Source organism: Lycium barbarum, chromosome 6 (genome assembly GCF_019175385.1).
Source record: "Lycium barbarum isolate Lr01 chromosome 6, ASM1917538v2, whole genome shotgun sequence".
Lineage (NCBI taxonomy): Eukaryota > Viridiplantae > Streptophyta > Magnoliopsida > Solanales > Solanaceae > Lycium > Lycium barbarum.
In genome coordinates, this window is record NC_083342.1 from 133,490,196 (window position 1) to 133,503,076 (window position 12,881).

The 12,881-nt window shown below is 42.0% G+C and overlaps 1 pseudogene; it reads right to left on the minus strand.

Moving 5' to 3' along the window:
- Positions 1-1,773: 1,773 nt before the first annotated feature.
- LOC132644714 (uncharacterized) lies at positions 1,774-11,441 on the minus strand (annotated as a pseudogene).
- Between the last annotated feature and the right edge of the window lie 1,440 nt (positions 11,442-12,881).

A 12,881-nucleotide genomic window follows, 5' to 3' on the forward strand; every position in this document is an offset into this window, starting at 1 on the left:
GTTTCGTAAATGATCTACAACGAAGGCAAAAATTTGATAGTAATATGATAGTGTTTTAAAATTTTGATCAAGTGTTTGTACTAAGTTGAAGTTGTATCCTATTAAATAGAGCTATACTTCAAATATATAATATTTTTCTTAGTATTTAGTAGCAATATCTGCAATTTTGTTATATAAAAGAAGACTCCATCATAATCCAAACTATTAGAAGTTGTTATGATTCAAAATTCAAATTTAAATATTTTTAAACTTATCGTATAGGATTTTTTTTTAAAATTAGAAAACGTTTTTAGTTGAATAAAAAAGTGATAAAATCAAATAAATATTAGAAGAAGACTCCAGCAATAACCCAAGTGATAAAATCAAATAAACGTTCTATATATGTATTATAAAGCGAGAAGCAAGTACCTAATACAATAATTGTTCTAATATCATGTAATTACAATATAGTTGCATTGGACAATTGATAAAATATACCCATATTATATATACTTCGACGACTTACCTGTATCATGCAACGAACTTGCTGCATATTATTCTTAGACTCCAAAAGTTCTCCTGTCTAACAATAATATGATAAATATATCAGTTGCCGAGCTCAAGACCAAACAATGAAGTATCAATATTTTTGTGAGGATAAAAAGATATTAACATCTATTACTTAAAAGATTAAAAACAATTCTCTATATCAAAGAAACCTAATATTTTTCATCCTAAAAAAGTGTGCACTTTTGATGCCAAAAATGAATACTATTCTACGATGAAGAGATAAAAAAACATAGAGCTAAATAACTCGAGACTTCTGTAGCAATTTATACCCGATAGCGATTGTTGAACATGAGCTGGAGTGTTGATATTAGAAGTCGTTCCAACTTCAATAGGTTCTCTTTATAACTTTATTTTCCTTATCAGATAAGTCCTTATCATATTACAACTCTTTAAATTCAAAATTATATTTTTCAAATTAGTTGATATCTTTTATCTCAAATCAGATAAGTATGTTTTATCTATCAATTAAAATTAAATTAAATTTCTAATTCTCTATTTCTAATCCAAGATAGTAAAAATCGTTCGCCACCACAGATTCTCAAGATAGTAAAAATCTTTTTTTAAATGTTGGAACTATAAATCTGATTATAACAATTTCACTATCTTACTATTTCTGAGATTAACTTAAATATTTTACCGCATTGAATTATGAATAATATTTTTATGTTTGAAATAATGGAATTTTGATAGTATTATTTTTGTTATTAGGGATGTAGTTTGATCTCTCAAGAATAAAACAACGTATTTGAGTAAAATTTCAATTTCATATAGGAAAGATTACAGCCCATAAAATGGTACTATTAAATTTACAATATTGGGTTACCATATTTTTCAGGATTCATATGTAAATCATGTGCAGAAAACCTAGTCATTCAATTATTATTGTCATTACTATTTTTAATCAATAAAAAAAAATAGAAAGATAATGAAACAAAGGGATAAACATCCTATTTTGATTCTGTTTAGAGTTGAAAACCATCTATACTTGAAGATTGAATTTTATCTTTATATTAAAACTTAATAGTTATCTTTTATTCAAATTCTAAAATCTTATTACAATTCTTTTAACTTTGTCTTAAAATTGCCAAGTGGCTTGTTATTAATTTGCCACTTGGCTTAACCACATTGCTTGTACCTCTCCTTTTTTATATACTAGTATTCGCACCCGCGCGATGCGCGGACAATATTAAAAAAAATTATTCCTAATCATTTTAAATTGCTACATCATATCATAATTTGATATATTTTTTGTTTGAGAATATTTGATGCCGTGGGAAGTAATGTCGTCGCATAACGGGACAAAGCGAGAAATCTGGTCTCATACTCCGCAACCGACCTACCCCGCTGCTCCAATGTCGAAAACTCATCCTTCCTGTTATCTCTCAGAGTACGAGGGACATACTTTTCTAGGAATACCTGGTAGAACTGGGTCCAGGTCAAAGGTGATGACCTAACTGGTCGACACCCCATGTACGATCTCCACCACTGCTTGGCATCCCCAACTAATTGGAAAGAAACATAATCGACCCCGTGAGACTCCACTACACCCAACTTATGAAACATCTCATGGCAGCTAACAATAAACTCATACGCATCCTCCCCGGGAGTACCATAGAACCAAGGAGAAGACATTTTGGTAAACCCCTCGAACAATTTTCGCTCCTCACTGGTCAACACTGGCCCATCCATAGGCCTTAGAGCAAAATCAGGCGCTGGAGTAGTATCAATGCGGGGAGCCACTGCTGCTGCCGGCAATACCCTCGATGTCCGAAATCCTGGAGCAATCGTAGCATCGGGAGTGTGACCTCCCACCCTAGTCTGCGAGCCATCTGGAGCAACTGGAATCATGCCTGCCTGATCCAAACTGTCAAAGTACCCCAACACTCGAAACACAGCCTCCTGAAAATCAGGAGTAGCAGCGACCCCAGGCTGTGTCTCAGCAGCCCTAATCTCCTCCTCCGGAATGTCGTCAAGCTCCGGAGTCAACTCTATGTCAGGGTCCTGAGCAGGTGCTGGTGCTTGGTTCCTATCTGGAATAGCTGCACGGCCTCTGCCCCTGCCACGTCCCCTGCCACGTCCCCTACCCCACCCACGGACAGCTGCTCGGGCCACGGGTATGGATGCGGGTGCGGGTGCAGGTGCAGGTGCAGGATCCTGGCCTCCAGTAGCAGTCGATCGCGTCCTCACCATCTGTGGGATAACATAGAAATGAGGTTAAGATACCAATCTAAACAATCTCGCACGAAAAGAATGAACCAGATACCAATCGGATTGAACTAGCACGAAAAGAGAAAAAAAAAATGGAGTGTTTCCTAGATGTCCTATAGCCTCCCGAGGATGGGTACGGACGTCTACGTACCAATCCGCGAGACTCTACTAGACATTGCTCTTGTACTCATTAGACCAATTAACCTAGAAGCTCTGATACCAACTTTGTCACGACCCAATTAGCGAGTCGTGGTGGCACCTACACTATCCCTCCGAGTAGGCGAACCACATTACTAATAACAAGTTAAATAAGCGGAAAGATTTAATAAGAATAAATTATCAAGTCTTAAATACTTATCATCACTATAAATGTCACGATAATCCCAAAATCTGGTCAAAGGGTACAAGAGCGCTAACATAGTACGGAATAGAAGTCTGAAAATACCCGAAGGTTACATATTGTCTGTCGGATATAAAAACAGAAATAAATAGAGGAGGTTCTTCAGGGGCCACGGAAAATCAAGTAGCTCACCCTGAATGACGGAAAGATGTCAACCTCGCGTATCAGCCACAAAGTGTAGAACTGGAGCCTGGATCGTAATCTGCACTCAGCAAAAGTGCAGCAAGAGTAGTATCAGTACAACACTAGTACCGGTAAGCATCATAGGCCGACAATGATTAGATAACGCATGAAGAAGTGAAAACTAACAAGTAGCACATAGAGCAAACAGGTATGGTCACATATAACATACAAGTAAAGTGTAAAGGAATCATGAAATCAACCAAGACAGATATAGTTCACCAGATGATCAGTCAAATGTATGAGTGAATGAATGCAATGCAATGCAACAGTCACCTCTCTCACTTCACTCTCGTACACACATGCTAAGGGCAGTGCCTCAAAGCCATGACCCATGGGGGACCCGCGAAGTCCATGTACTACTCGTGCTCTCCGGCAGAAACCTCGGAGACCATTAATCACTCTCAATCTCCGGCAAAGACCTCGGAGTCTCTCTGTCCCTCTCCATCTCCGGCAAAGACCTCGGAGTCTCTCAATCACTCACCTCACCAATCATCACAACAATAATATGGAAAGCATGCCATGCATGATATCAGTCTCAACAATATCACCAATGTACAATCAACAAATACAAGTCATGTTAATGTTATCATTCCTTTTCATATGATGAGGGAGCTAGTATATGACAGAGATACAAACAGGTGATAATCACATAAAATAACACATATGGCGACAAGCCCACATAACAGCTGACAGAGCCAACCTAATTGGAAACCACCTCCACTTCATGCCCGAAGGTCTGTATGCTATCCCCGTCACTTTCTACAACTACATACGATTCTCTAATCAGAGTCTAACTAAAGTAGACCGTAACCTACCTCAATGCCGAGCGGATGCCACGAACAATCAAACTACTGCCTTCCCCTTGCGTAGAGCCTCTGAACGATCAAAATCTATAAAATATGCGATTTACGTTAGAATACGAATCTAAGGACACCCATATTGCTATATTTATATTCGAAACCCAAAATCGCACCCCAAAAGGTGGCCTTGGGCCCACAAGGGCAAGATTGGAATTTTATTGAAAAATAATTTCACCATTATTTAAGGATTATATATTTTTAAAATTGGTCAATTTCATCCATAAATGGACCCTCAAATCATCAATTCTCCTTTCTTAGGATTAGGACTCGAAGCCTTTAATTTACCCCAATATTTTAAAGCTGGTCGTTGGCATATTCGGGTTAAAGAAACTTTTAGAATTTGCGGACTAAAGGACAGAAACTACAAGAAGTTAAAAAAAATTGGTTGAAAATATTATTTTATGATGGATTTAGGTAGTAATGACCAATCCACGTAAAGAAGAAGGAATAAAAACAAGGAGTAAAAGAAGAAGCACAGGGAATTCCACGTGCAGCCATGAACAACGTGTGGTTGCCCGTTTCTTTTCCATCCAATTCATCCTTATTTTACAGCACTAGGTGTACAATCTAGCTTCTTATTTTGTCCTTTCTTCCATTGACCATTGTATAAAATTTCTCTTCACAAACCAATAGTATAATCAACAAATCATGGACACTTTTCAAAGCAAAAGAAGGCTGAAAATTTAAAAGCAAGAAAACGTGTCAGCCAATTTTTCCCACCCACTCGTCCTTTTTGCTGCCACCCTGCACAGATTGATACTTCTATTGGACAGCACTGCTGTTACAGATGATTTTAGAAATTCTTACTCTACCCAATCCAAAACGTGACAAACCAAATAAAAAAAAGTAAAAGCATACCTGATGGTGTTCAATTTCTTTTATGGAAACGGCTGCCTATCCGAATGCAGCAGTGTCCCCTTTTTTTTTTTTTCCCCTTTGATATGTGAACCCTACTCCACTAATTTCACTCCTATTTATGGGCCCTGTGTTATAGGGTCTTAACTTAATTATGGGCTAGTCCTATTACCCCCCCCCCCCCCCCCAACTAAAGTAATTGTCCCACTCAGTAAATTACACTATTCACCAACTTATACCTCAATTAAGAAAAAAATATAAAATTCTTATGACTAAACTATTCGCACACTTTAAATAAATATATTTCAAATATTATCCATCAATTATATAACCGTGCCCCTATCCCCACAAGTTAAGAATGCCCTTTAAACTAGGAAAAGGGCATTTTAGCGAAAACGAGTTCACAGGTGCTAAACGACCAAACGGGTCGTTACAGGAGATACCAATCAAACAATCGCTCGTCCTCGAGCGACAAGGGTAAAGGTGGAGAAAAGGAGGTACCTGAACTGTCGAATAACTGCGGATATCTACTCCGCATATCCGCCTCAGTTTCCCAAGTGGCTTCCTCAACCGGACGGTGCTTCCATTGTACCTTAATTGATGCAATATCCTTGGACCTCAGCTTTCTCACTTGCCTTTCCAAGATTGCTACTGGCTCTTCCTCAAAGGACAAATTCTGGTCAAATAATACCGAATCCCACTGAATGATATAAGACCCATCTGAATGGTACTTCTTCAGCATGGAAACATGGAATACCGGATGAACACCCGCCAAGCCTGGTGGCAATGCCAACTCATAAGCCACCTCGCCAACACGACGAAGAATCTCAAAAGGGCCAATAAACCTCGGGCTCAACTTGCCCTTCTTCCCAAATCGCATTACACCCTTCATGGGTGAAACCTTCAATAGGACCTGCTCACCAACCATGAACTCCATATCACGAACCTTCCGATCAGCATACTCCTTCTGCCTACTCTGAGCTGCCAGAAGCTTTTCCTGAATAAGCTTTACCTTATCCAAAGTCTCCCTCAGCAGATCGGTACCCCAAGGTCGAACCTCAAAAGCATCAAACCACCTAATAGGAGAACGACACCTCCTACCATATAAAGCCTCGAATGGCGCCATATTAATACTGGAGTGATAGCTATTATTGTACGCGAACTCTGCCAAGGGTAAGAACTGGTCCCAATGACCACCAAAATCAATAACACAAGCCCTCAACATATCCTCAAGCACTTGAATAGTCCTCTCGGACTGACCATCTGTCTCCGGGTGGAACGCGGTGCTAAGATCTAACTGAGTTCCCAATTCCTTCTGCAAAGTCCTCCAGAAATGGGAAGTAAACTGAGTGCCTCTGTCGGAAATGATAGAAATAGGAACCCCATGCAATCGCACTATCTCTCGGATGTAGATCCTGGCCAACTTCTCCGCGTTATAAGTAGTCTGAACCGGAATGAAGTGTGCAGATTTAGTCAACCTATCCACAATAACCCAAATCGAATCAAACTTGCCCAAAGTCTTCGGAAGACCAACCACGAAATCCATAGTAGTCCTTTCCCATTTCCATTCGGGAATGGGCATCCTCTGAAGCACACCACCTGGTCTCTGGTGCTCATACTTAACCTGCTGGCAATTCGAACACTGAGCAACAAACTCCACAATGTCTCTCTTCATTTGACCCCACCAATAGTGTTGCCTCAAGTCACGATACATCTTTGTTGCTCCTGGATGAATGGAGTATCTGGAACTATGAGCCTCTTTCAAGATCGACGGAATCAAATCACCAACTCTAGGAACGCAAATGCGCCCTTTAATCCTCAAAACACCCTCATCATCAAGAATAGCCTCTTTGGCTTCTCCACTTAGCACTTTATCCCGAATCTTGCACAATTTCACATCCTCAAACTACTGGGCCCTAATCTGCTCCAAAAGAGATGACCTGGCCTCCACACAAGCTAGAACCTTACCAGGTTCTGAAATATCGAGTCTCACCATACTATTAGCCAAACTCTGAACCTTTCCCGGATGATAAAGAATGGTGATATCATAGTCCTTAAGCAACTCCATCCATCTACGTTGCCTCGAATTTAGGTCCCGCTGATTAAACACATGCTGAAGACTACGGTGATCCGTGAACACCTCACAATGGACTTCATACAAGTAATGTCTCCAAATCTTCAAAGCGAAGACTACTGCAGCCAACTCTAAGTCATGAGTGGGGTAGTTTTTCTCGTGAACCTTCAACTGTCTCGAAGCATACGCGATCACCCTACCCTCTTGCATCAGCACACAACCCAAGCCAATCCGAGAAGCATCACAATAAACAGTAAAGTCCTTTCCCTCCACAGGTAAAGCCAAAATCGGGGCTGAAGTCAATAAAGCTAGGGCTGTTCACAGTTTTGGTTAAAACCAAAACCAAACCGAAAATTTAACCAAACCGAATAAAATAACCGACATTTGGTTTAGTTTGGTTTGGTTTGGTTTTAAATTTGAAAAACCGATAATATTTGGTTTGGTTATGGTTATAGTAAAAAATAACCGAATAAATAACCGAACCAAACCGATAATTATATACATAAAATTTATAATTATTTATATGTATAATATTAGCTTTTCATAAATAATTAAAGATATTTTATACCTTTTAATTATTAATTTAATTTTGGTCTACTTATTTTTAAGGCCCATGTCTTAAAAGAATATGTCCAACAATCCAAGCCAACTCTAATAAGTCGTAAGCATAAGGGTTGTTTGTATTTTGAAACCTCTGTTTGACTTGTTCTTTTGAATCTAAACTGCGTTGCAAGTTTGGTCCACCTGATTTGCCAACAGCGTGTCTTTCCCTCAATATGCAGCAAAGTTCACCCTTGTGGGCCATGAGGAAAAAAAAGCTTCATAAGAAATTTGAAGAATGTAGAGAGAGAATATTTGAATTGTCACGGCTAGTCATAAACCGAAAAACCGAACCAAACCGAACCAAACCGACAATAACCAAACCGGTGGTTATTATTTTACTTGGTTTGGTTATGATTTTAGACAATTAAAAACCGACTAAATTGGTTTGGTTATGGTTTTAACCAATAACCGGCCCAAACCGAACCATGAACACCCCTAAATAAAGCCTTGAGCTTCTGAAAGCTCCCTTCACACTCATCGGACCACTGGAAAGGCACATTCTTCTGAGTCAACCTAGTTAAATGGGAAGCAATAGATGAAAACCCCTTCACGAATCGGCGATAATAACTCGCAAGGCCCACGAAGCTCCGAATCTCAGTCACCGAAGTAGGCCTGGCCCAATCTCTAACCGCCTCGATCTTCTTGGGATCAACCATAATCCCGTCTTTGGACACAACATGTCCCAAAAATGCCACGGAACTGAGCCAGAACTCACACTTGGAAAACTTGGCATGCAATTTCTTCTCCTTCAACAGGCCAAGCACGATCCTTAGATGCTTCTCATGATCTTCCTTACTCCGAGAGTACACCAAGATGTCATCAATAAATACGATCACGAACGAATCTAAGTAAGGCTTGAAGATCCCATTCATCAAATCCATGAACGCTGCGGGGGCATTAGTAAGCCCGAAAGACATCACTAAGAACTCATAATGACCATAACGGGTCCTAAAAGCGGTCTTCGGAATATCCTCCGCTCGAATCTTCAACTGATGATAGCCTGACCTCAAATCAACCTTAGAAAAAATCGATGCGCCCTGAAGCTGGTCAAATAAGTCATCAATGCGGGGTATTGGATACTTATTTCTGATTGTAACCTTATTCAATTGCCGGTAATCGATACACATCCGCATGGTACCATCTTTCTTCTTCACGAACAGAACGGGAGCACCCCAGGGAGAAACACTGGGTCTAATAAATCCTTTGCTCAACAAGTCCTCCAACTGCTCCTTTAACTCTCTCAACTCTACCGGAGCCATCCGATAGGGTGGAATAGAAATAGGTCGGGTGCCTGGCTCCAAGTCAATGCAAAAGTCAATATCTCGATCAGGCGGCATACCAGGCAAATCTGTAGGGAAAACCTCTGAGAACTCACAAACAACTGGCACTGACTCTACGGAAGGAGTATCCACACTAGTATCCCGAATATGAGCCAAATATGCTAAACATCTCTTATCCACTAATTTCTTCGCCCGAAGAAATGATATGATCTTCTTAGGTGTTGGACTAGGAGTACCCTTCCACTCTAACCGTGGAATACCCGGCATTGCCAACGTGACTGTCTTGGCATGACAGTCTAAAATAGCATGATAAGGAGATAACCAGTCCATGCCCAAAATAATATCAAAGTCCACCATATTCAAAATAACCAAGTCTACCCAAGTATCATACCCCATAAACGTGACCACACAAGACCTATAGACCCGATCTACTATCACAGAATCTCCGACAGGAGTAGAGACACGAATAGGTACATCAAGCATATCACAAAGCATATCTAGACCCGTAGAGAAATAGGTGGACACATAAGAGAAAGTAGAACCTGGATCAAATGAGACAGAAGTTGATCGGTGGCAAACCAAAATAATACCTGTGATAACCGCATCAGAGGCCTCGGCCTCTGGTCTACCCGAAAAAGCATAGAAATGGGCACGTCCACCCTCGGACTGTGTTCCTCCACGACCACCACGGACTGCCTGAGATCCTCCTCTTACTGACTGAACGCTGCCCCTACCAGACTGATGATCACCTCTGCTAGGCTGATGGCCACCCCTGCCCGACTGCGAACCCCCTCTACTAAAATATCCTCCTCCTCTAGCTGGCAGTGCTGGAGGCCTAAATGTCTGAACTCTGGAACCCTGCTTGGATCTAGGACACTCTCTCGCGTAATGCCCTATCCCACCACACTCAAAACATGCTCCTCTGGCTATAGGCTGCTGAACTGTCATAGAAGAACCAGAATACCCTCCGCGGTCTGAAGGTCGAGAGTAAGAACCCCGGGAAGTCTGCTCAGAACTATGCCCGCTATAACCTGAAGGACCACCTGCTAAAGTCTGTAGTGATGACTGGATGGGGCGGCTGTAGGGATGATGACGAACCCTGTCATGGTATCCCCCACCTCTAATAGGACCTCTGAAACTGTCAAATCTACGAGCTTTCTTGTCACCACCCCCACTATGTGCCCGACCCATCTCTGACTCAACCCTCCTGGCATGCTCCACTACTGACTGAAATGAGGCCCCAGAAGCCTCCAACTGTAAGGTCGCCAACCGAAGCGGAAGGTCCAAACCCTTCACAAATATCCTCACTCTCTCAGCTTCTGTGGGAAGTAATGCCGTCGCATAACGGGACAAAGCGAGAAATCTGGTCTCATACTCCGCAACCGACCTACCCCGCTGCTCCAATGTCGAAAACTCATCCTTACTGTTATCTCTCAGAGTACGAGGGACATACTTTTCTAGGAATACCTGGTAGAACTGGGTCCAGGTCAAAGGTGATGACCTAACTGGTCGACACTCCATGTACGATCTCCACCACTGCTTGGCATCCCCAACTAATTGGAAAGAAACATAATCGACCCCGTGAGACTCCACTACACCCAACTTATGAAGCATCTCATGGCAGCTAACAATAAACTCATACGCATCCTCCCCGGGAGTACCATAGAACCAAGGAGAAGACATTTTGGTAAACCCCTCAAACAATTTTCGCTCCTCACTGGTCAACACTGGCCCATCCATAGGCCTTAGAGCAAAATCAGGCGCTGGAGTAGTATCAATGCGGGGAGCCACTGCTGCTGCCGGCAATACCCTCGATGTCCGAAATCCTGGAGCAATCGTAGCATCGGGAGTGTGACCTCCCACCCTAGTCTGCGAGCCATCTGGAGCAACTGGAATCATGCCTGCCTGATCCAAACTGTCAAAGTACCCCAACACTCGAAACACAGCCTCCTGAAAATCAGGAGTAGCAGCGACCCCAGGCTGTGTCTCAACAGCCCTAATCTCCTCCTCCGGAATGTCGTCAAGCTCCGGAGTCAACTCTATGTCAGGGTCCTGAGCAGGTGCTGGTGCTTGGTTCCTATCTGGAATAGCTGCACGGCCTCTGCCCCTGCCACGTCCCCTGCCACGTCCCCTACCCCGCCCACGGACAGCTGCTCGGGCCACGGGTATGGATGCGGGTGCGGGTGCAGGTGCAGGTGCAGGATCCTGGCCTCCAGTAGCAGTCGATCGCGTCCTCACCATCTGTGGGAGAACATAGAAATGAGGTTAAGATACCAATCTAAACAATCTCGCACGAAAAGAATGAACCAGATACCAATCGGATTGAACTAGCACAAAAAGAGAAAAAAAAGTGGAGTGTTTCCTAGATGTCCTATAGCCTCCCGAGGATGGGTACGGACGTCTACGTACCAATCCGCGAGACTCTACTAGACATTGCTCTTGTACTCATTAGACCAATTAACCTAGAAGCTCTGATACCAACTTTGTCACGACCCAATTAGCGAGTCGTGGTGGCACCTACACTATCCCTCCGAGTAGGCGAACCACATTACTAATAACAAGTTAAATAAGCGGAAAGATTTAATAAGAATAAATTATCAAGTCTTAAATACTTATCATCACTATAAATGTCACGATAATCCCAAAATCTGGTCAAAGGGTACAAGAGCGCTAACATAGTACGGAATAGAAGCCTGAAAATACCCGAAGGTTACATATTGTCTGTCGGATATAAAAACAGAAATAAATAGAGGAGGTTCTTCAGGGGCCACGGAAAATCAAGTAGCTCACCCTGAATGACGGAAAGATGTCAACCTCGCGTATCAGCCACAAGGTGTAGAACTAGAGCCTGGATCGTAATCTGCACTCAGCAAAAGTGCAGCAAGAGTAGTATCAGTACAACACTAGTACCGGTAAGCACCATAGGCCGACAATGATTAGATAACGCATGAAGAAGTGAAAACTAACAAGTAGCACATAGAGCAAACAGGTATGGTCACATATAACATACAAGTAAAGTGTAAAGGAATCATGAAATCAACCAAGACAGATATAGTTCACCAGATGATCAGTCAAATGTATGAGTGAATGAATGCAATGCAATGCAACAGTCACCTCTCTCACTTCACTCTCGTACACACATGCTAAGGGCAGTGCCTCAAAGCCATGACCCATGGGGGACCCGCGAAGTCCATGTACTACTCGTGCTCTCCGGCAGAAACCTCGGAGACCATTAATCACTCTCAATCTCCGGCAAAGACCTCGGAGTCTCTCTGTCCCTCTCCATCTCCGGCAAAGACCTCGGAGTCTCTCAATCACTCACCTCACCAATCATCACAACAATAATATGGAAAGCATGCCATGCATGATATCAGTCTCAACAATATCACCAATGTACAATCAACAAATACAAGTCATGTTAATGTTATCATTCCTTTTCATATGATGAGGGAGCTAGTATATGACAGAGATACAAACAGGTGATAATCACATAAAATAACACATATGGCGACAAGCCCACATAACAGCTGACAGAGCCAACCTAATTGGAAACCACCTCCACTTCATGCCCGAAGGTCTGTATGCTATCCCCGTCACTTTCTACAACTACATACGATTCTCTAATCAGAGTCTAACTAAAGTAGACCGTAACCTACCTCAATGCCGAGCGGATGCCACGAACAATCAAACTACTGCCTTCCCCTTGCGTAGAGCCTCTGAACGATCAAAATCTATAAAATATGCGATTTACGTTAGAATACGAATCTAAGGACACCCATATTGCTATATTTATATTCGAAACCCAAAATCGCACCCCAAAAGGTGGCCTTGGGCCCACAAGGGCAAGATTGGAATTTTATTGAAAAATA